This window comes from Saccostrea cucullata, unplaced genomic scaffold (assembly GCF_032062105.1).
Source record: "Saccostrea cucullata isolate Sc308-1 unplaced genomic scaffold, CSIRO_AGI_Scuc_v1 ctg1479, whole genome shotgun sequence".
Classification (NCBI taxonomy): Eukaryota; Metazoa; Mollusca; class Bivalvia; order Ostreida; family Ostreidae; genus Saccostrea; species Saccostrea cuccullata.
This window is the reverse complement of record NW_026929620.1, coordinates 250,782-269,197: the sequence shown is the minus strand read 5'-3', so window position 1 is coordinate 269,197 and position 18,416 is coordinate 250,782. Positions and strand designations below refer to the sequence as shown.

Sequence of the window (18,416 nt, the reverse complement as noted above, 5' to 3'; positions counted from 1 at the left end):
CCGCAAGCACAGTTTATAATTTGTTAATTTTTTTTTAAATTGTTTTAAGTTTTAGAACAGATGTTCCATGTTTAATAAAAATTAGCATTTCAAAATTTTACATAATATTTGACCTATTTTTTTAAGTTGGTGTGCAGACTATATTTTTAAGGAAAATATCACTCAGAGTTACCTCCCTTAGTTTGGCAACCACTAGCGGGCAAACGACTACACTCTTTTTCTTTATATTATAATCATGTATTGCTTATACATATGTGTATCCATTAATACCAAAATCATTTGTTTTCCATTACTTTGATTTCACACTCGTACTACCTTAACAGTGATAAATACTACGTTTGCTACTTAAACTGATCAGTTTTGATTTTTTCAGAAATTCTCAGGGCCAAATATGGCCGAAAGTGGCTCTACCTCTTTCTTTAATGAATTTCATCATGATAATAATGAAAATCAATTTATTATCACTGTACATAATTAAATATATCGTGAAGAATTTTCAACTGAATCGATGTTATTTTAACAAAATTAAAAAAAGTAAATTAAAATTGAAATTTGTGTTTCTATCTCTTTTTTTCAAAACGCCAAGGAGATCAGTGAACCCAAAGACGAAGCAATGACCACCCTCAGAACTGTTGAATTGGCAGCTTTTACCGTCAGTAAGTTTTGAATTAAATAATAAATTTGAATAAAAAGTATAAAGGATTATTTAAATAACTATTACATAGAAGTTGTTTCTAAAGCCACCCTTTGTTTATTTAGACACACCTTGGATATGTGTTATCCTTGGAGGGACAGGTGTAGTGATACTTATATTCATGGGGATGATTGTTTGTATGGTTAAAAGAAGGTGCCAGAGAAGACGGGTGGACCTCGAATCCCAGTCCCTGACAGAATTCGATGCAGTTGTCATGCGGGATTTCAAGTGTGATTCACTTTTTTTAGTGATCACTCTAACGGTTTGTGTAAAGAGAAGAAGCCGTGAAGTACTCGTGCGAGCCCCCACACCTCCCCCAGTCATGCCAGCGCCTCAACCAGCGCCACTCAGACGCTCAACCAGACAGAGGCGCCCACCCATCAGACTGTCATATTGATTTGTATTTGTAAAGATATTTTTTCATAAACTTGTTGATTTTTTCTGAAATTATGTATTGAATAAACGAAATATAAATATTTGAATTATTTGTAATTTTTGTATTATTGTGTCAGTGGTTCTTTAGTAAATTTTGAGTACAATTGCTACAGTCTGTTTAAACCGTTTACAGAATTGAAAGAAGACAGGTTGAAACTTAAAACATTTTAATTTTCACAAAAATGACAAACATTTAACTTCCGGAGGATTCTCCTCCCTGCCACCCCCTTTATCAGCGCCTCCAGTCTCTCTTCGAGTCTCTGCAGGCGTTGGCGAAAAGCCTCCTCCTGGATGGTCTGGAAAAGATAAATGATATTGTAATGAAAAAAGACTAGAAAACTTAAGGATGTTTAAAACAAAGGAAAAAAACTGAGGGCTGTATTTTCTAAAGAAGAAATTTATGTCTACGAGCACAAAAAAAGAGAAGTTATTAGCAGAATTAAATTTGGTCGTAGTCGTAAGTTCTTTTTTTTTTTTTATATAAAACAGGTACTCTAGAAGTTCATGGTTAGATCATCCTTAAAATAATGTTTACTTGTGCTATCCCTACTCATTTTTTTTTTTAAATATTTGTTGACAAGATAAAAGGAATAAAGAGAAAAATCATATATTTTTCGTTTTTCTTGAACGTAGGGAAATTGAGTTGGTCGGGAAAGCACAGCCAAAACAATTTTAAAGATGACCTTACATGAAAAAAATTAACCAGTGGCGGATCCAGGAATTTCGCAACAAGAGGGTACAGGGCCGGGGGGGGGGGGCTGTAATAAAGCCCCCCTCCTCGCAGTAGGTCTATTAAGGCCACGGTCCTGATGGGGGTTCGGGGTGAATCCCTCGGAAGCTGACACATTATTTTTACAAATAAGAAATGTTATTCCGGTGCGCCGTCCCTAGATCCGTCACTTTTTACTTTCGGGTAACACATGACGAATTCAGTCATACATGTAACCCGGAAAAAAGATTATCCACGTAAAATTATGTAATACATGTGCATGACTAATGATGTACTATATAAGACTGAGGAAAATGTACTCATTGTTTAATTAGGTGTTCAATGTCATTTGAATGAACGACTGTGAATTATGCAGACATTTTTTGCTATATGTAACAAGTCCTTTAGTACTGTTTCTAATTACGATCGACATTGTAAAAATGAACACGAAAAAACAAATAGTTTTCGTTGCGATATTTGTGAAAAGGTACTAAATCGTAAAGACAATTACATGTTAGAGTGTGCAAAGCAGAATTTAAATGCTTTTACTGTGACTATACTTTCAAGTTTTCATCGCATCGCACATTACATGTTCGCAAGGAGCAAATGGATAAATTATTTAAGTGTTATAACTGCTGCACTGAATACTTGGACGAGAGAAAGACACCAGCAGACATGCAAGGTAGAGTACCACATTTTGAAAATTGTTGTTAATGAAAATTTAAGATATCTGTACCGTATCTGCAGGAATTTGGGGGGACGGTGCAGGTGTTTGGAGGTTCACGCATGCGCCGTCTTTAGCCTCCGAGGAAAAGTCAATTCGTCTCCTCACCTACAAAAAAGCATATTTACATTTTTTTATTAACATAATTTTCATGAATGCGTTTGTCGTTCATTAACATTTGTTGTTAATCGATAGTTTATATATTGCATTTCTTGATTGATCATAGAATATTGACAATTTGAAAAATAGAGATAGGAAAAAAATTCAAATAGATAAAAACACACCTGGCGAAATCTAGCCCCTCTAGGGGTTGAATCTATCACAATGACTCTGGAATTGAGCCACACATCATTGGTCTGAAATTGAAATGAATAAATAATGAAAGGTGTTTCCTTAAATAAAGTTTGCTGATGAAGCATTACATTTACATGTACCAGTCATTCGCGCAACATTGAATTTGACAGTAAATATTAGTGTAACAAACTTAGCATTTGATTGTGATGCTTTTTACTTGTTGGAATGTTTTCATCTTTAAAATAGTTCAAAGTAGAAAATCCTTATTTTCAATAAATATAGTTAAAATATAACTAATAATAGGTTATTATATTTTTATAATATGTTATAGGTATCATTAAAAGTATGTCGGTATTTAAAAACATTCATTTGAGTGAACACTCTTTTTTTTCTTTTTTTTTTTTTTTAAAATGTGTAAAAATTAGTTCAAATACATTATTTTTATGTGGAAGGTATGAAATTAATGTTTACTTTACAAACATGGTTGAATTGTGAATATCCCTGACACCATTTACATCAAATATACAACAAAGGAAATGTATGAATGAGGATACATGTACATGAGAGTTATTGTCCCTAAGCGTCCGTTTTTTAGCTTACATAACTTAAAAAAACATTCTTATTCTTTCACTTAACATTTTTTGGCTTTACATATGTTGTAAAGAATTCTCCTAATAGATAGTTTTTCGCTTCATATATTACACTGTGTAGAAACGGACTAAGGTAAAGTGCGTTACCCTAGTCCAAGATGGCAAGCTCCTACGCTTCGATCATTTTGCACTTAGTTTCAGCGTTATACAGACTTGTATTATAAATTTTGTTGTTAAAATTGAATTATGTCGTACAGAAGAACACAACAATCGCAAAAAGGCGGCATGACATGCGCTTATTAAAGCCAGATTGCGAATACAAAATTTGAGCATGATTAGGGTAAAGTAAATTTTTGATTAGGGTAAAGATATTCTGATCTTTTTGGTGACTAGGGTAAAGTACGTGTAAAATATCATTTTCCTTGTTTCAGGACCTAAAACATCCTATTTCGAGTGATGTTTACTCCTTCTAGGTAACTGATCCTACTTCTGTATTTGCCAGAGGTCCGTGTTTTATACCCTGACCACATATTTTTATTAGGGCCCCCGCAAGGATTTGCGGGTGCCCTATAGTAATCACTCTGTCTGTCCGTCTGTCTGTCTGTCCGTCTGTCACTCTTCCGTCCACAATTTTTCTGTTTTTTTTCCAATAACTTATTTTATGGTTGCCCAATCAAGTTTAAATTTGGTATGATAGTTCAATAGGCGGAAATACATATTTTGATGCTAAGTTTGATTCTCTATGTCTTCTTGTTTGGAGCTGGGGTGGTGGGGTTGATTCCTTAACTATGCATAAGAATGAACGGGCAACTTTTTTTTATGGTTGCCCAATTAAGATCAAATTTGGTAAGGTAGTTCAGTAGGCAAAAATACATATTTTGATGTTAAGTTTGGTTCTCTATGTCCCTTGGTTTGGAGCTGGGTGGTGGGGTAGATTCCTAAACTTTATATAAGAATGCATTGGCAAAGAGAGATAACTGCAGAAGATGTTCCCATTCAGTAAACTGAATGTTGCTAGGAGTCCCATAGGATTAATTAGCTTTCCTCCTGAAGAAAATCCAGAGCATTATCTTTATCTGTCACATTGAGATTAATTACCAACTCTGTCTGCAAATGAAGTTTGTTTTGAAGTTAAATCAATTTGGAATGCTATGAACACTCTGAGATGTGGATTTAAATATAAAGAGGTAGAGCCACTTTGGGCATTATTTGGCCCTGAGAATTTTTGAAAAATTAAAACCGCTCAGTTTATGTTGCAAATGCAGTATTTATCACTTGGACTGTTGGTGACCACGTATTTATTAATTGTGACGTAATTTCACATCTAGTCAATGCATTATGATGTCATAAAATGCGTCATTTTCCTCATATCCTGTAAATTCCTTTGAAAATGACCTAAAATGAAGCGTTTTTTCAATATTTCATATACAGCACAACCTCTGATCCAAAATATGCCAATACATAATGGATCGTGGGCTGTGCTCATATTTAAATTCTTTGCTGAAGGTAATCAAATACGCATATTTTCTGCAAATGTCAAGAATATTACAATCTCTCAAAGCCTGTTTTCAACTACTTGGATTCTCAAAACGAAATTTCATTATAGAACATGAAAGCACGAAGTGTCTACTTTATTTTGAAATATTAAAATGGAAAGAGGGTGATAGTTAATTAATTGATATAAGTACAGGGCCATTTTTGCAAAAGATGGCTCTTGCTCTTTTTATTATTTATTTTTGTTTGATAGTTATGATTTCATTGAATTCTAAAAAAAAAAAAAAGAAATAGATTAAAAAAGATTTTTTGATTTACCAGGGTACTTTTTTTCACTGTTTTCCTTTTTTTTTTAAATATATTAATTCAGGAATGTTTTAATTTTTAAAGTAGTTGTATAAAAACCCCATTCTATCATTAATACTGAAAAAGTTCTTATTGTAAATTTAGAAGAAAATGATGAGAGAGGTACAATAAGGATATGGAAATAACGAACAGTATTCAATCTCAACGTCCATTAAACAAATATACAAAATAAGAGCAGAGCAAACGCGGACCTCCGAAACATCAGAGGTGGGATCAGGTGCCATGGAGGAGTGAGCATCCCCTGCTGACCGGTCACACCCGCCGTGTGCTCGTTGTCATAATCAGGAAATAACGGAAAAAAATCCGTAGTCAATTCAGTTTATAAATAATGGACTAACAATTGGTATGAAAAACGTCAGTCAGCATTTCATTCAATGATGAATTGTATTTGCTGACAAGGTCATTGTATCGACCATAGAATTTACGAAATGATGACTTTAAACGAGACTGTTGATATTCTTGTTTCATCAACTTGCTTGTCAATAATTTACCTCGTTTAAGAAATTGTTCATACGTAGAGCATGCTCTTGCGTATCGAGATATAAATACTCCGTATGCAGGTGATGAAGTTATATTGCTGCATAAGTAAGGGAAGTTGACGATAGAAAAGTTAAAGTCATCACGTTTATCATATAGCTTGGTTGTTAGATTACCATTTGTGTCTTTTTCAAGTAAAATATCCAAGTATGAAGCAGAAGTGTAGGACTCTGTGGTATCTTTTATCTCAAGCTCACCAGGATATATCGTGTCGACGTAGGAATGGAAATTATCATAATTAATTGACAATACGTCGTCGATATATCTAAATGTCGAGTTGAAGGCCACATCAAGTGTTTTTTTCTTTTCACGCAAAAGATTTTGCATAAATTCTGCTTCATATGAATATAAAAATAAGTCTGCTAATAACGGAGCGCAATTTGTACCCATGGGAATTCCAATAGATTGTTGGAATACCTGGTCTCCAAAAACCACATAGATATTGATGTCAACTTCAGAGTACTTATGTGTGCAATCAGAATCTGTTTTAACAAAATAATTTTTCAAATGGCCAATGACGAGGTAAGTAAACTTACGAGTTCCGTTTTTGTTGAAGAAGCAGCTGTCAATGATATCAAAAAGCCTGGATTTTAATTTGTCGTGCGGAATTGTTGTGTATAAAGTTGAAAAGTCGTAAGTTTTTATGCTGTTGATTTTTGTAAAGTCTTGTGATTTCAAATTGTCCAAAAGTTCTTAAGAATTTTTAAGTATCCACATCTGATTTACACCACTTCTTGAATATATAGTTGTACAGTACTCTTGAAGTTTTTCCATCACTACTGTCAATATTTTAGTGAGAAGTAACAAAAGAGGCTTGGTTGAACATTTACTGGAACCTGCAATGTATCTTTGTTTGTAAGGATTCTTATGAAGTTTCGGAATCCAATATATATAAGGTAGTTCAAATTCATTTTGGCTCTGTGGAATATTAAAAGTATTCAAAACTGACAGGTGATTTTAATCCCTTGGGAGCCTGCTGCAGAAAATTGAGTAGACTTCTCTTTATCTGTCACTTTAAGATTAATGAAAACCTTTGTCTGCAACTGCCGTTTGTTTGAAGTTAAGTTCAAGCCTTCATGATATTTGCATTCATTGAAGGCTGGCATTTTATATAACACAAGATTCTTAATTGTTTAAATATACATTCAATGTTAAGTTGTTTTTTACTGCCTAATGTAAATACAAGAATATTGTTTTCAGGTTTGTGAATATTCAGGAATTATGTTGCAATTTTAAGAAAACAGTTGCTGTTGCTTTTTCTATGTACATTTTTAGCTCTTCTGAGCCAAAGGCTCAAAGAGCTAATGCTATGGCCATTTGTGCGGTGTGCGTCGTGCGGTGTGTGTTAACTTTTCAGAATATTGGCCATAACTCAAGAACCCCTTTGCCAATCAGTGTCAAATTTGTCACAGGGTATCCTTGGCCCAAGGGCTACCATTTATACTAAAATAAGTGTTGGGACCCTAAAACAAGGGAAGATAATCAGGAAAACAAAACCAAAAATACTGGTTGCTAAAAAAATCTTCTTCTCCAGAACTACCTGGCAGATTTTCACCAAACTTACATACAAAGATCAGGATATGTTGAAGATTAAAAATTGTTCAAGGCATGACCCTGGGGCAAAGGGCGTGGTCTCAAGGTCACTTTAAAGTTGACCTAAATTTACAATTAATGAAAATGTTTATATTTTGTTTACTATAAGGACTATGAACATCAAATCTTGTAAGTTGATGCATCTAAGGACTTCACATCATGATAACTCAAAAGTAGGTCACGATGACCTACTTTTTTAATTTTGAGGGTATTTGTTTTCAAATTGATTTGAAGGCATATTTTGGACACTTTAAGGCCTATGATCATCAAACTTAGTCAGTTGATGCATCTTGGGTCCTTGAACAAGGTAAACTTAAAAGTAGGTCACCATGAGATCTTTATGACCTATCCTTTTTAAAAAATTTCATCTCATTATTTCAGGCACTGAAAGGGTTAGAATCATCAAATATTGTCAGTTGATCCATCATGGGACCTTAAAACATATTTAAGGAAAAGCAGGTCACTGTGACCTACTTTTAGAACTTTACAGGCATTTGTTTTCAAATTGTTTAAAAGGCATATTTTGATTATCTTCAAACCTACGATCATCAAACTTGGTCAGGCGAGGCATCTTGGGACTCTGAAAAATGTCGACTAAAATGTAGGTCATGGTGATCTACTTTTGACATTTTATGGCTATATTTAAGTATCTTAAGTATTTATTGGCCTAGAATCATCAAACTTTTGTTAGTTGATGCATCTTGGGTTTTTGGAGAGTGATGACCAAAAATTAGGTCACAGTGACCTACTTTTGACATTTTATGGCTATATTTATGTATCTCTAGTACTAATTGGTTTTGAATCATCATACTTTGTCAGTTGATGCATCTTGGGGTTTTCGGGAATTTCGTCCAAAAAGTAGGTCATGGTGACTTACTTTTGAATATCTCAGGTATTTATTGGCTTAAAATTATTACACTTGGTCAGCAGATGCATCTTGGGACTCTAAAAATGTCAACTAAAATGTAGGTCACGATGACCTACTTTTGACATTTTATGGCTATATTTAAGTACCTGATATTTTCCGGTACTTATTGGCATAGAATCATTAAACTTTGTCAGTTGATGCATCTTGGGTTCTTCAGAGAGTGTCGACCAAAAAGTAGGTCACGGTGACATTTTATGGCTATATTTAAGTATCTTAGGTATTTATTGGCTTAGAATTATAAAACTTTGTCAGTTGATGCATTTTGTGTTTTCCAAAAATGTAGACCAAAAAGTAGTCCTAATTGGCTAAGAATCACCAAATTTTGTCAGGTGGTGCAACCTGGGTTTTAAAATACTTAGGGTTAGAGGCTTCAAATACAATTGATAGGTTGTATAATTTATCAAAAGAGCAATTCAAGGCCCTTGGGCCTCTTGTTTAATCATTCCGTAAGCTGCACCCTTTGAATTCTACCCCATGGCGGGGCCCTTGCTGACTGGTCAGTTTTCTAGTTGCGTGTGGTTTTCAGTGATAGATCACTGTTCGTTATCCTACCTTTTTAATTGAGCAGACTCAACATACACTCTCGACCTAGTCATAAAATCGTTGCACAAAACATTAATAAACGGAAAAATTCTGATTTTAAAATGAACCAAGAGCAAATTCCAATAGCGAATTACTACTTCTTGCAGTTAGTTTATGATCCTATATATGGACATAATATAAAAAAATGAATAGGAAAAATAACACTCTTTTCTTTTAGTTGCGGCGAAAATATTTTCAAACATCTACAGATCAATTATTTAAAAATTATAAAGAAAGGGGGTGGGGATGGGGCGATATTTTATTTATTTATTTATTGTAATTACGTGTGCATAATGGCCAGAAATGGGGGTTTTGTTGTATTCCTACACTGGATCTATGATCGAGAAATGATGCGAAAAATTATCATTGCTGTATCTACTAAAGTAACTGGCAAAGCATTTCTTCGAGAGAGAAAAAAAATCTATATTCGGGGTTCTGATTCTTATAATTTCTTAATGTAAGGTATTTCTATAAAGGTGTTTCCCTCACTAGTTGAACACCTGTGAAAGGTTTCTGTTTTTGTAAAAAGTGCACGAAGATTTTGCTGATGTTTACGTTTTACTGTGTTCAACTCTGTACACATGCATCATTGAGAATATACGGACTGATAATACTGGTAAATTGGTTTTGCTTGCCCACATTTCTAGTCTAATTTGAATGTATTTTATTAAAACACAACAATATTTTCACTTCTCATAGGTACATGTATTAAGGAAAAAAATTGCCTTGCAAGGATCTATCAATAAAGCGCATTCCGAAATTCTTATTTTCTATAATTTTCAGATTTATAGAGTAAGATTTTAAAATTGTATTTCCGTGTGAAATACTATAGTAACATAGGTAAAACCCCTAAGTTCGATGATGACACCAAAGTCCGATGGTCTGCGCGAAACCCCGATGGTTTGTTATCGCATACATGTATCAGTCAAAATATAATAAATTAAGAACTATTCGAATAAAAAGCTCGATTTGAAGGGGAGCTGAAGTATTGACTTCTACTATTTAATGACATCACTTTTGTAAATGGAACTAGTGATGGAACGATTGTCGGCGACAATCGATTGTCGGTCGTTAGAAGCTCTTCGATGCTACTAATCGATTATAAAATAAATGTCGCCGACATCGCGCACAAAAAATAAAAATGTCATACTTTAATTTCATTACCAAATCCACGCGCAAAGAGCATACAAGTAGTGATGAATGTTGAAAACATGGAAGGATCCCGTGTCTTGTTGATATTTTTACCGCCATGATTAATATGGGGTTAGACAATACCATAGTATTGCAAGTAAAGGAAAACATAATTAGTCTAGTCAATCTTTAAACGTAATTATAATCATAAATACAAGTGTCTAACTTCTGGATAATTACTTTTACAACTTGCAATTTTAACTAATTAAAACTAATTTTAAGAAATAAATACGTACATGTATTAAATGAAAGGTGGGACTAATATCAGTAAAATACCCATTGCATGGACTTTATATAAAAAAATAAATTCCCATTCTGTTTCAATAGTCCTATATTGTTTAAAGTAAACAAAATACTATTTTCCACTTTGTAAAAAAGAAATTTCAATTAACATTTTTGAATATTTTATGTAAGTAAATGTTTTTTTGTAAAAGTCTGACAGAAATCTGAAAGTTTTAACTTTTCTATATTAATTTTATTAAAGTTCAAAATTTCGATTATAATCGATTATTAATCGATTATGCCCAGCCGATTATTACCGATAATCGATTATGATTTTTTTCCGATTCCCCATCACTAAATGGAACATATGGAGAGAACAAACAGTATTAAAGATCAAAAGTGCATAACCCAATTACAAAATAGGAGCACAGTAAACATGGACTTACAAAATATTGGAGGTAGGATCAGGTACCAGTGAGGAGTGAGCATCCCCTGCCAACCGGTCACACTCGCCTTGTGCTCCTTGTTATGATCGGGAAATGACGGAAAAATCCGTCGTCAATTCAGTGTATAAATAATGGACTAACAATAAGTATGAAAAACGCCAGTCAGCATTTGACTCAATGATATAAATTGTATTTGCTGACAAGATCATTGTATCGACCTTAGAACTTACAAAGTGATGACTTCAAACGACATAACCCCGGAACCGGGACGCTAGGGGTGGGGGTGGGGATTTTTTTCCAAATATATACTTAGTATAGACATTGAACATTGTTTCAAAGGTTTAGCCCCCCCCCCCCCCCAAACTTTCCACAGACACGTCACATTATAGGTTAAAAATGGAGAAGTGCTGGTGTTTGGAAAAAAAAATTGGTACTAATGTTCGAACCTAACCACTAACCCCCCACCCCTACCCCAACCTCTAACCCCCAAGGATTATATACATTTACTGTTATATAATCTTTTTTCTAATAGAGATACATACGTTAGACGATTAATTGTTTGATCACACTTGAATGGAACATGGTACATCGTAACTGGGTTTTTTAATTAGAAATATTTACAACAGACAGACAAAGCAAATTTAAAATACTTATGTCATTTTTATTTTATAGATTTCATTATAAATATTAATAGAAATCTATATTTCTAAAACTTTTTCATGTCAGTAAACATGAAAATGACAAATTATTCATAAATTATAAAGTTTGAGAGCGGACAGTGTCCGACCCCGATATAACACCCTTTGAGTTAATATAAAAATGACAAATTATACACAAATTTTAGAGCAGACAGTTTCCGCCCACGATATAACACGCCTTCAGTTAACATGAGAATTACAAATTATACATAAACTTCAGAGCGGACAGTTTCCGCCCACAATATAACACTCCTTAAAAAAATGTACAAAATGAAAAATTATACAGACATTTCAGAGCGGACAGTTTCCGCCCCCGATATAAGAATCCCTCAAAAAATGTACAAAATGAAAAATTGTACAGAAATTTCAGAGGGGACAGTTTCCGCCCTCGATATAAGACTCCCTCAAAAAATGAACAAAATGAAAATATATGCATAAATTTCAGAGAGGACAGTTTCCACCCCGATATAACACTCCTTAAACAATATACACCGTTACTAAGCAATATTTAATATTGTTCATATCTATCTAAATCATCTTTTACTTTTTTTGGTAACAAACTAGATGGAGTTAGATTAAACCCTGATGACCAGATAAGATTCTCCGAGATGGTTTCTGTCCAAGGTTCTGTTTGTCCACGTGCTCCCTTTACACGTCTTGTGCAAGGGGTCCAGGCAGTCGTCCGGGAACCTTTGTACCACTGTCCTGTGTGCTGTTGTCCCTCTATTCCTCGAATACGGCAAACTTGGGGCCACTCTCCAGCGTAGTCCACCAAGACAAAATCATCGATTTGATATTGCTCGGTGGAATTCCTCTGCCTACAGCCCTTTCCTATTATGACCTAAAAGAAAAATATTTAAAATGAAGGAATGGCGTTTGCAATGTATATAGTAGATGTTATAAATGAAATAATCATAAATTGTTGGTATTTATTTACCGGAGGTATAGGGGGATCTTCATCTCCTCCGAAATCAAAGACTCATATATCTTCCTGAGCGTTAGGTTCTAGAAAAAAAGAAGAATTATGAAAACAGATTTTTGTAATAAAAATATGACAATTTACTCGAAAATGATAACAAGAAATAATACATACCTGTTTTAGAGTCCAGTATTTCTTGAAGAAACCAGCCTGTGTTATTTTCTACAAAATAATCATTTCTTTAAGACTTAATATGTAAAAATTCAATAATCAGTGGCGAATTTAAGGGGGCGCACCCGGCGCGCGCCCCCCCCCCCCCTCAAATTGTCAAAGTTAGCGTAAATCAAATATGTCTACTTGGCAGACCTCATTTTCACCCTTCAAAATCTCTAGAATCAAGGAGCTTCCGGGTGCTTCGCCCCCCTGGGCCCCCACCAGGACTTTGCCCTGGACCCACTGGGGGCCTCAATGCGGCCCCCAGACCCCTTGCCTATTTTGGCGCCCCCTAACTCCAAATCCTGAATCTGCGCCTGATAATAATAATAATTATTATAATAATACAATTTACAGGATTGAATGGTGTTTGTTAACATTATATAAATACCGTTTTCGTCATAATTTTTAAAGAAGGACTGCCACCATTCCTTGTCTTCCTCTTTAGCAGAAAACCTGAAGCTAGCCCTTACGTCCCCCTCCAACCTATCTATGTTGCTCGAGATCTCTGTGAAGTCACCTTCAACGATATCCGGTTGGACATATGAGTCAATAAAAGATATAATAGCACTTGCTTCATTTTCTCTATATCTTGGTTGGTGCATTTTCTATCAAAATGACCATGCAAATGTACGGAGAGCCTCACATTTGAAATTCAACTTTGTAAAAAAAATCAGACCCTTATCTAATTGAACCTAGGGAACTTTTCAATACTTGATTGATGAAGATTTGAATTTGGTGATCAAAATGTCTTGCACAAGTGACTGGATCTTTTTGCACAAGTGACTAGATTTTTTCTAAGTACATATGTCTTTTTGAAGAAATTAAACTGCTTTACATCTTTCTTCAGAGTATCTTACAGTCCATCGAAGATGTGTACAGTGAGTTTTTGCTGCAGAAAATAGGATAACAAGGCTGGTATCCCAAGTTGTCTGATGAGAACAAAAATGTTTTTCTTTGCTTGTTACTCGTAAGGCGGAGAACCTCTTAAGATCCAAAATATCATAAATCCTGCATCTAGCATGCACAATTTTTTTTTAATGTTTTTGTTTTAGATGTTTCAAATATCCTGCTGAGAGATTTTCTGTTTCCTTTGCTTTTCTAAGACAAATGTTTGCGTTGTCTCTTACATTTTCAACTGAATTCTTTTTTTAACTTGAAGAATATGTTTGGTATGTGACAATTTCTCCTATCCACATTTCGGAGTTCAAACTTGCATAACATAGCTCCAGATAAGGTGTGTATTTGCAGAAATACGCACGAATTTTACAAAGTACGCATTTAAATGAACAAGAGATCCATGGGCCACATCGCTCACCTGAGAAGCTTTGACCATTCTGTTCTTTACCAGGTTTCCCCCTTGTTATACATAATGCATCCCCACCCTACCCCACTAATCATAATTTAGACATTTTAAAATCTACACTACCCCAAGTTATAACATAACTTGGGGCAGTTTTAAAAAGCGTAAACTGTCCCAAGTTTTGTTATATCGGATAATATAAGTTGAAATTAGCTTCATTCCTTATAATTTAATTCAATTGTAGACAATGAGACAATATTTCCACCGGAAAAAGACTTCAGACTGGGCATTATTTTGAAAGTAACGTCAAGCGGAGTAATACGTTTTTGACGTAACTCATTGTGACGTAGGGAAAGTTATGTAATCCAAAATATTATATGTTCCTCTGAATGATTCAGCCAATGAAACTGCTTGATATAAGTGAAATTAAATTATCAACCATTCAAACTTTTTAGGTATCCTGACTCCCTAATCTAATATATTTGTCCATTCTCGTGCGTCACCTACTGTATGTTCATTTTTTCATTAATGATTCCTTAATTATGATTAACAGCTTGTTTTTATTCAATTAAAAGATTACTGACAGTTTAATAATTTATTATAACGAGGGTAAATATGACTTAAGACTACATGTAGTTGATAACAAAACGCAAAATGTTTCCAAAAAAAGGCCCAAGGGCCTTGAATCGCTCTTTTGATAAATCAATCTATCTATATTAAAACCCAAGATACATCAACTGACAAAGTTTGAAGATTCTTATCCAGTTAGGGCTGAAGATATTTAAATCTTTCTATTAAATACTATAAGTATGTCATAGTGACCTACTTTTTGATTGAAATCTTCTGAGAACACAAGATGCATTAATTGACAAAGACTGATGATTCTAAGCCAATAAGAACTTGATATATTTTAAAGTGGGTCACAGTGACCTACTTATTGGTCAACATTCTTTGAAAACCAACGGTGCATAAACTGACAAAATTTGACAATTCTAAGCCAATAAGTACACTAGAATACAAATGTCACAATAAGGTCATGTGACCTATATTTTGATCAACATTCTCCGAGAACCATCAAATAAAAAAGTTTGATGGTTTAAAACCAATAAGTACACGAAACACCTAAATATGACAATAAAATGACAAAAGCAAGTCACTGTGGCCTACTTTTTGGTCGACATCCTTTGAAAACCCAAGATGCATCTACTGACAAAGTTTGATGATTCTAAGCCAGACATAGATCTGAGAAATGAGATATTCAAAAGTGGGTAAACTCAGGTGACCTATTGTTATCCGTTTTGTCCGTCGTCGTGCGTCGTTTGTTAACATGTGAACATTTTCGGCTTCTTCTCTGCAACCACTGAACCAATACCAGCCAAATTTGCCACAAAGCATCTATGGGTGAAGGGGAACAAAAATTGTGAATTTCATGATCCCTGCCCCCTGGGGCCTGAGGAGTGGGGCCAAAACCACTAAAATTAATGCAATCTTTAAAAATCTTCTTCTTTACTCCAGGACATCAAGCAGTCAAACTATTTGTATGATTCTGATTGTCATCAGCATTGAGTCCTCTACCAAAATTGTGAAATTCATGGCCCTGGGGTCAGGGGTTCTAGTGCTAGGGCGGGGCTAAATAAGTATACAGTGAAAATGCATTATTTCTTTGAAACTCTTCTTCTATGCTCCTGGGCATTAAATAAACCAACAAAGTACATAGTTATGATGAGCAAGAGTGCCTCTTCCAAAATAATGAATTTTATGGCCCCAGGGTCAAGGGTTCTGGTGTTTAAGGGAGAGGCTCTATTGATTATATAGTGAAAATACATGAATTCTTTGAAAATCTTCTTCTTCTCTGCTCCTAGGTATAAAATAAACTAACCAAGTGCATAGTTATGACAAGCAAAAGTGCGTCTACCAAAATTGTGAATTTTATGGCCTCAGGGTCAAGGGTTATGGTGTTGGGAAGGGGGGAGGCTCTATTGATTATATAGTGAAAATACATGAATTCTTTGAAATTTTCTTCTCTGCTCCTAGGTATTAAATAAACTAACTAAGTGCATAGTTATGATAAGCAAAAGTTCTTCAACAAAAATTGTGAATTTTATGGCCCAAGGGTTATGGTGTTGGGGGGAGAGGCTCTATCGATTATATAGTGAAAATACATGAATTCTTTGAAAGTCTTCTTCTCTGCTCCAAGGTATTAAATAAACTAAGTGCATATTTATGATAAGCAAAAGTGCCTCAACAAAAATTGTGAATTTTATGGCCCGGGGTCAAGGGTTTTGGTGTAGGGGGGAGAGGCTCTATAGATTTTATAGTGAAAATACATGAATTCTTTGAAAATCGTCCTTCTCTGCTCCTTGGTATTAAATAAACTTACTAAGTGCGTAGAAATGATGAGCAGGAGTGCCTCAACAAAAATTGTGAATTTTATGGTCCAAGGGTCAAGGGTTCTGGTGTTAGGCCGGGGTTCTATTGATTATATAGTGAAAATTCATTAAATCTTTGAAAATTTTCTTCTCTGTCTCTGGGTATGAAGTAGATGAACTACCTATATAGTTATAATGAACAAGGGCCCTAATCTTGCAGAATTGTGTATTTTAAAGCCCCAGGGTCAGGGGCGGGGGGGGGGTTCTCTACTTATATACTGAAAATGAATTTATTGTTTGAAATCTGCTCCTTTGTATTGATAAAACATTCATTTATTTTATAGATAGGCAATTTTAAGGGTGCCTTTTAAAAATTTGTGCAATGTTTGGACCTAGGGTCAGGGGTTTATGTCACCATATTAGGGGCACTACTGATTACTGCTTAATATTACTGATTATTTGGAGTTCATTTTTGTTCCCCTACCCTGCGTATGGTTATTCAGCTACCAAGCTAAGCAACTGTTAATTGATTGTTATGATGATCAATGGTGCTTCTTTCAAAATTGTGAATGCCATATAGCATCTGGCTTAAAACGTGAATCAAATTCAATACACTGTAACTGGAAAGTTGTTGCATAATGCTCAGGTGACCTATAAGGCCCGTTGGCCTCTTGTTGGTCAACAAGCTCCGAAAACATGAGATGCATCAAATGACAAATTTCGATGATTCTAAACCAATCAGTACCTGAGATACGTTAAACTAGCCATAAAATGTCAAAAGTAGGTCACTGTGACCCACTTTTTGGTTGACCTGCTTCGAAAACCTAATATGCATCGAATGACAAAGCTTGATGATTCTAAGCCAATAAGTACCTGAGATACTAAAAATAGCCTTAAAATCAACAGACCAATTTTTATGATTCTAAGCCAATTTAAGTACCAGAGATACGTAAAAGTAGCCATGAAATGTCAAAAGTAGGTCAGCCGAAATATTGCCGCCTCACAGTTAAACAATATAGATCAATCAATCATATAATTATTGATGGCGGAAATGGCAAATTTGACCGGAGTTGAAGGATTTTCGGATAGGTTTTTAGCTCTACTGGTCAGAGACCAGAAGAGCTTATGCGATGGTTATGCGTCCGTCGTCCGTCCGTCTGTCTGTCTGTCTGTCCGTCTGTCTGTAAACAATTTTTCAAAATGCTTCTCCTTCTACAGTTTTGGTCTGATTTCAATATAACTAAGCACACAAGTAGACTACACTAAGATACATAATTCTGTGTATCGGTTTTTGATTTCGATGAACGGTGTTGCCGTGGTTACTAAGAATAGAAATTTCTGTGAATTTCTTTCAAAATGCTACTCCTCCTTCAGTTTTGGTCTGATTTCAATATAAGCTGGCACACTAGTAGACTACACTAAGATACATAAATCTGTGTATCGGTTTTTGATTTCGATGAACGGTCTTGCCGTGGTTACTAAAAATAGAAATTTCTGTGAAATTCTTTCAAAATGCTACTCCTCCTACAGTTTTGGTCTGATTTCAATATAACTTGGCACACAAGTAGACTACACTAAGATACATAATTCTGTGTATCGGTTTTTGATTTCGATGAACGGTGTTGCCGCAGTTACTAAAAATAGAAATTTCTGTGAAATTCTTTCAAAATGCTACTCCTCCTACAGTTTTGGTCTGATTTCAATATAACTTGGCACACAAGTAGACTACACTAAGATACATAATTCTGTGTATCGGTTTTTGATTTCGATGAAAGGTGTTGCCGCAGTTACTAAAAATAGAAATTTCTGTGAAATTCTTTCAAAATGCTACTCCTCCTACAGTTTTGATCTGATTTCAATATAACTTGGCACACAAGTAGGCTACACTAAGATACATAATTCTGTTTATCGGTTTTTGATTTCGATGAACGGTGTTGCTGTGGTTACTAAAAATAGAAACTTCTGTTAAATACTCTCAAAATGCTACTCCAAATAACAGTTTTAGTCTGGTTATAATATAATGTGGCATGCAAGTAGACTACACTAAGAACATAACGAGACTTAATCAAGGATCATTATTCTATTTACTGCTGTTGAAAAGTTTCAGTT

General features: G+C 34.7%; 1 pseudogene; it reads right to left on the bottom strand.

Annotated features, from left to right (window-relative positions):
• Window positions 1–1,279: 1,279 nt before the first annotated feature.
• Window positions 1,280–3,003, bottom strand: LOC134281459 (uncharacterized; annotated as a pseudogene).
• Window positions 3,004–18,416: the final 15,413 nt, after the last annotated feature.